Raw genomic sequence first — 7,315 nt, forward strand, 5'->3', positions numbered from 1 at the left:
CCTTCCTTCCTTCCTTCCTTCCTTCCTTCCTTCCTTCCTTCCTTCCTTCCTTCTCTTCTCCTTCCAACACATAATTATTGAGTTCGTACAACATTTCAGCCACTGTGTTAGGCCTTGAGGTTTGGATGATTCATAAAAACAAACCTTAATCCTTGTCTAGATTAGAGTTTTTAATCTTGTCTTTCTCCCAAAGACCAGGTTGTTTTGGTGATCCCTTAGATTCTGAGATAAACCAGTGTTTTCCCAACAAATTCCTTCTCATCCTACTGGCCCCCCATTTTCATTAATATTCTTTAAATAACTATTGTTATTTTGTAATTTTCCACAAAACTCATGATGAGTATATTGGAAACCCTGACCTACAAGGGAATGTGGAAAGGAATGGGGGAAGCTTGGTTTGGAGATTGTAACTTTGGGAGATGTCTTAATATATTTGTAAATCTATATTTTTCTGTGGGGTAGATCTAAGATTGAATGAAAACAGATTTGGGTTCAAGAGAATCATACATTTTCTAACAAATAGAATAAGAGGACATCGGCCTGACACTGCACTAAGTATGTGGATGTGTTTGTATATTTTTTTCTGTGTGTATAGAGTAGGATTTCTCAGTCTCATTACTATTGACATATTGGGCCAGATAATCCTTTTGTTGTGGGGGACTGCCTCGTGCATTATAGGATGTTCATTAGTAGCAGCATCCCTGGCCTCTCCCCACTAGATGCCAATAGCAATGCCACCCGACCACCATTGTGACAACTAAAAGTAGCCCATCTTTGACAAATTTACCCTAGGGAGCAAAATTGCTTTCAGATGAGGATTATTGAATATTCACATGCACACACACAGAGGAACAGGTTTATCTGGGGTACAGCTAGGATTCTGACTTAAAATCCACAGGTTCCCTGGAAAACCACATAGCTTTTTTGAGATGTAGGGGCTTCTCACTACTAGAGTTATTGATGTGAAGCAGACAACAAGTTGTCAGGAGACACTGGAGGAAATCCTGTCTCAGGTAGGGGGCTGGACTCTATGATCCCTAAGTCCCCCATTTCCAACTAATAGATTTTATAATTCCATAAGACCAGATTCATATTAGTAAAATTAGTGTCAGTTTTTAAGGGAAATACCAAACTAAGGTTATGACAGTGGGCCCCACAGTGCTATTTGAAATACAATGCAAGGTTATAGGGTGAGATGAGTGGGAGAGGTTGACCTTGTTTGAGGTTTAATTGGCAATCAGAAATGTGCTTCCTAGATGCAGGCATGTCACTGTGAAAGCACACCTGGGATGTTACTTTCTTTGGCTGAAGTTATTAATATATGTTGATTGATGTCAAAATGGGAATTAAATCATAAATGTGCTTCAGTGCCTCGGGCTGGTGTCTTGGCAGCTTCTTTAGCCCTGTCACTTTAGAAAGACAGTTCAGATGGCCCTGCCTCATTTTTTTGATGATTTCTTAAAGATTTCACTTTATCATCATTTGTCTATGAGCAGGCTTTGCACCCCATCCCATTAGTATTACAGTCAGAACAAAGTTCTTACCTACAAAGGAGCCATGGATGGATTTCATACTTGAGTGAAACAATGGGGTGGTACATTCTATAAAGCAAACAAAACAAAATAAAATGTTCCCAGTTAGTGGTATTTACAGACATGTAACACCATGGCTGCTGATTGGGGATCTATGTTTCTTTCCCATGGGAGCCTCAAAATTCCTAGCATCTGCTCACAAGCATAAAAAAGCATGGCCTTTCTCATTTCCAAGTTAATCCAATTTGAGTGTGGACTGAGAGGGACCAGAACTTCCCGAATGGCCTGACAGAACCGGGCAGCTCCACATGGCATCATTACCAGACCACACACGTTATGTTTAATAGTTAGACCCTGTGCACTGGATCAGAGAGCAGAAAAATCAATGAGTTTAAAATTCCTCAGGAACAGCCACCTTCTTCCTCCATGCTGTGGAGGCTTTTATTCTAAGCCCATCATCTCTCACCTGACTTTCAAGTCTCTTAAAGGATGGCATCGCCTCTTGCTGTGTCTTCTTCCTGGTTTTTTCCCGCAACATTAGTGAACCAATGTCTGTAAGCCCCAGTACACTCGTATCATTCTCTTACTTAAAAACCATTTTGGTTCTTCTGCATTTAAGGGATAAAACCCCAAATTCAAGCAATTGGAATAAATTACTCTTAATAAATTACTCTTAATCCATCACATCACTCCTTCCCTCCAGCCTCTGCTGTAAAAACCTACTTATCCTCACGTGAGAGTATGTTATGGGTGGATCTAGCCACATGCCACACTGTCTAATGATGATCCTATTTCTTTTGTAGCCCATCTCAAATGTATCCTTCACCGTGAATCTTTCTTCATGTTTCTGGTTGGAACACGTTTTTTATTCTCCAGGGATCCCTCAACACAATATATTCAATTCATCATGTGATATTTCAGTTTTTTTCTACTGACAGATTTGTTTATTTGTTTACTTTGTTAGCCCTTATGGTTAGAGGGATATCATCCTTGATGCCTGGAACATAATAGCCACTCATTCAAATGTTTTGGAATGAATGAATAAATACATAATTTAATGTAAGTGTGAATAAACAAAAAGGTTCTCTCCACTTTCAAATCACTCCTTAGAATAAATTGCCAAGACTCATGTCATTATAGCAGAGTGGTGGTTGAGAGCTCAGACTATGCATTGAAACTTAGCTTCTCTACTTATCAGCTCTGTGACCTTGGCAAGTTACTTGTCCTTTCTCTGCCTCAACTACTTCTCTCTGTAAATGAGAATAATAATAGCATCTATTTATTTATTAGAGTTGTTATGAGAATGGAATACATCAATGTATTTAAAAGATCTTAGAAACTGGCCCACAATAAGTACCATGTTAGCATTAACTATTTTTGGAGACACCAGCTCCTCCCGGAATCTGATGTATGGATTTGCCACCATACACAATGAATCACCAGGAAATATTAAACAAAACAAAACAAAAATACAGATGTTGGGGCCCCACCCCAGGCCAATTGAGTCAGAATCTTTGAAGGTGGATCCCAGGCAGGAATTCACTATGAGATATTTCAAATAAAGACATTTTTATAAAGTGTTTGTTTACAGAGGAGAGTAGGGTTAAGGGACCAAACAAGAGATCATGAGGCACCCAGGAGCTAGAAACAGCGTGAAGCACCAGTGCACGGAAGGAGGCAGGAGTGGGAAGAGTGTCACTGGAGTCCGAGAAGGCCCGAGCCCTGGAGGTGGGCGGCCTCATCTCAAGGGACTCAGCCTCGAGGTGAGACATAGCACCAAGGCAGGGAGATATGGGAGAGAACCACCTGACCTCTTTCCTATTCCTGGCTTTCCATGTCTGACTGGGCAAGCTCCCCATGGCAAGATCCAGCCATAATCCATCTGGAAAGGGAGCAGGGAGAGCCAGCCACCAGGGTTTAGCAGCCTTGGGTACAGGCCAGAAAGAGAAAGGCAGAGAAGCCAGCACAATATTAGGAGAAAAAACACCCCAGTTGCTTCTGCTGCAGAATGAGGAATAAGACCCACTGATCCATGGAGCCATCCTCATCAGACCTCTCTCCAGTTCCTCCAGCAGCCAAGGAAGAGAGGCACCCCAGCTGGAAAGCACGCGAGTGACTTTCCTACACGTATTCCTCAGGAGGTGCTTCCCAGGAGAGCCATTTCAGTCCTTCTTCTAGGATACCAGGGACTAGGGGAAATGGTTTATAGGAAGTACCCTGACGACATAATCCAGTCAGTTTTATGTATGAACTAACAGCTACCTTTCTAGGGCTGTGGGCTCTGGAAACTCAGGAGCCTCCCTCAATGAGAATTTGAATTTGAAATACACCCCCTTACATTTGGAAAGAAGCTCATGGCTCTTGCCTCTTTGTTTTTATCTAAGCAAATGTGTCAGAAGAGATTCCCCACACCCCATCCACCCAGACTTCCATGACTGTCAGATCATATGACTCCCTCTAATTTGCATAACCACGTGGTGAATTTGGAGAGTGGAAGGCTGCACCACACCCTCGGTGAAGTGCTTCAGTTTGCATTGAACCCACCAGCTTGTTTTCCTATCCACAGTGTCGGCACATTTAAGAAGACTTCATTTCTGCCGCTTCCTTTCCAAAAGGGGGACGATATAAATCACAGGCGCAGAAGTAACTAGCAGTTGTGACATTTTGTTACAGAGTTTAATTACATGAATCATAAAATATTGCTACAATTTTCCAAACTGTTAAACCTTAATTAATATGAACCCACAGGGACCACCTTGATGGTTCTAAATATTCTGAATCACTACTCCTACAGTAGTGCTTCCATCCGCCTGAAGTGCTTTGTAATTTGCAAAAAGTGATTAATTATTAGAAATGAAACCAGACAAATTAATTTAATATAAATGAGGCTGTACATGGTTTGATTAATTCTTTTTAATTACCTATATGTTATTTTTTCAATAGTTGAACAAAGAACCCTATTCTTCTCCTGCATGTTCATATTCATTAATCTCATTAGCACAGAGTATTAATATAATTTTATCGCACAATCCAGAAGTACGGCACATTGACAAACCGTAATGAATCGTGGCATTAGTGTCCTATCACTACATTAATTTCAAGACATGCCTGGCTCATCTGTAATTTACTTTGAGACTTCGTTTAAAATGAGCTGAATAAGCGTGTAATTATGACATCTGCTTCTTTTCAGGTACCTCTTTGTAAATCACTGACAAAGGAATAGCAGGTTTAAATATGTGTTAACACTTGGATAGCATGTATAATTGCAATATGGTGATGTGTAATAAGATTAAATTAGACCGTACTATACCTGACACATGCAGGAACATAACTGAACTATAGTCATTGTTACAGTAGAAGCAGCTGCAAAATACCAATATTTGAATCGAGGAAAGTAAAACTGAGTTAGAAAAGCAGATGATGAGGATAGCTGTCAATGAGTCACCTAGAACATAATGATATCCAAATAGGATGCAAACTCTTGGTTTTCAACCTCTTCTCTCCTTGTGGCTGATAACAGTTGGTCATGAATTTCATGACATTTTCCAAAAGGGTCCATTTCGGATGTCACTGGGGCATGACCTGACGCTGCATATCTTGCATGCTCAGCGCTTCTGTTCTGGGCAGGCCATGAGGTGGGCGTCATGCCTGCAGTTCCCATCCTGAGCCTCGGGCAGGGAATTAGAATTCTAGGATTGAAATCTACAGACTCCACATGGTTAACCCCAGATTTCCCTTAGCAAGATGCCTGGGATGACAAATCACTTGAGATAACCTGGGAAGTGAGGCAACTCTGATATTGGCTCTCAGGGAAAAGTTAGCGGAAAGGATTTAGGGACTTTGCGTCCTCTAAAGCCCAAGCATTGTTGGTCTAGAGAAGAAAATCATGTTTTCTATCATAGATCTTCTCTTATCTTTCCTGAAAATGAAGCCTTATGTCAGTCTTTAGGATTTATTCAATGTTTGGCAAGAATTTAGCATGTACCAAATCTACCCTGTTATTCCTGGGCAAAATGGGGGGCTCACTCAGTGGTACAAATGATTTCTTTCTTTTGGAAGTCCCTGAGTGTTTGAGTACAGAGCTTAATAGGAACCCAGGAAACAGTGCTTTTGAGTTATAAAAAAGAATACACCAAAGGAATTCAGAGATGTATCTCTAAACAAGTTTAAGAAATTAATGAAATCCCCACACCAGCCTTTTTAAGTTGGTGGTAAGGAAATATAAAGAGACCCTAAAAAGGAGATGAAAGGAAACCTGATTCATCTGAAGATGCCTGTGTGAAATGCTGATGCAGGGCCCTCCTAGGGCCCTCGTGTAGAGTTGACAAGAGGAAGGAGGATGCGTTAATTATATGGGCTACAATGTTCCATTACTCAAAAGTAATCTCATATTAGCAGGGATTGACTTATTTACCCAACACCTAAAATTACCTTCTGGGAGAGAATGAGATATTTATGTAGTTATTTTGATGGAAATATTGTCCATCAGACTTTCAACTTAAAGATTCTCCATTTTGATGAAATTAAAGTGTGTTGTCAGAAATCAGCCACGACCCTATACGATCTGGGAGATCTGTTAAAAAATAGATTCCTTGACCCCACCCCAGAGCTCAGGGATTGGAAACTCTGGGTATGCCAATTTGTAATCTGCCTATTTAAAAAGGCCCTGGTGATTCTTAGTATACACTTTTTAAAGTATTCTAATCTCCTCATTTTATAGAGAGGGAAACAAAGGAACTCTAGAAAGGAAAGATACAGTAACAGAGCTGGGACTAGAATCCTGATAGCCTGAGCCTGGACTTCAGCTGGTCTTTCCTCTTATGCTGTGGGTGTGCGTCAAGGTAGAAGGCTGGATTTCGGTTTCAGCAATCAGTGGGCACCCACACTATCATCCCTTGGTCCACTGAGTTGGTGCTTCACTATATCTAGGAAACAGATGCTATAATAATAACTATCTATGGAGGTAAGTGAGCATGCCACAAACTCAGGAGCTCATTGTTTCTAGATAAATGTATGGAATGGTCATGGGAGATTTTTCTGCAAAGTTTTGGAACAAGAAGGAAAAGAAAAACATGACTTTCAGTTTGCAGTGAGGGGTATTTCAATGTCAACTTTTTTCCTACCCAGCCATTCATTTTACAACCTTATCAGGCTCCTCCTATATTCCAAGTATTACTTTCAGCACTAAGATTACAACAGTGAGCGAAGTAGAAATAGAGTTGACCCCAAGAGGAATCACTTAATCCCTGACCTCTTTGGCTCTCAAAGGTGATTTAAAATAAAAAAAGCCTATTACATGGGTTGTTTCATCTCTTTTCTTCTATGCTCAAAACTGTGTTCCCCTAGACATCCTGGTATAAAGGATCATTTAAGGAAACTCATTCTTCCCTACCCTTCTCCCCTCCCACTCTCCCCCTTAATGGAAAGTTTATGTGTGAGTAGTGGAGAAGAAATCGTCATTTAGGGCTATTCTGAATAACTGATCCTATCCTTCCTAAATGCTTCCCACTTCTGCTCATTCAGTCCACCATGAAATCCCTGTGTCAGCAGTTCACTGTGAGCATCTTCAGATAAAATAGTGTTCCTTTCATCTCCTCTTAGCTCTTCCTCACCCTTCCTTCCTGTTACTGACGTGGTTGCCTGTTTACCAAATGTGTACTATTTATTGTTTAAATATTAAATAATAAATGGCAAACTAAATACAGTATTCAGAATGATACAGTTTTCATTCCACATTAGAACTTTTCGTTTTAAGAAAACTCTATCTTGGAGTCTCTAGTTTC

This window comes from Colobus angolensis, unplaced genomic scaffold (assembly GCF_000951035.1).
Source record: "Colobus angolensis palliatus isolate OR3802 unplaced genomic scaffold, Cang.pa_1.0 Scaffold251, whole genome shotgun sequence".
Classification (NCBI taxonomy): Eukaryota; Metazoa; Chordata; class Mammalia; order Primates; family Cercopithecidae; genus Colobus; species Colobus angolensis.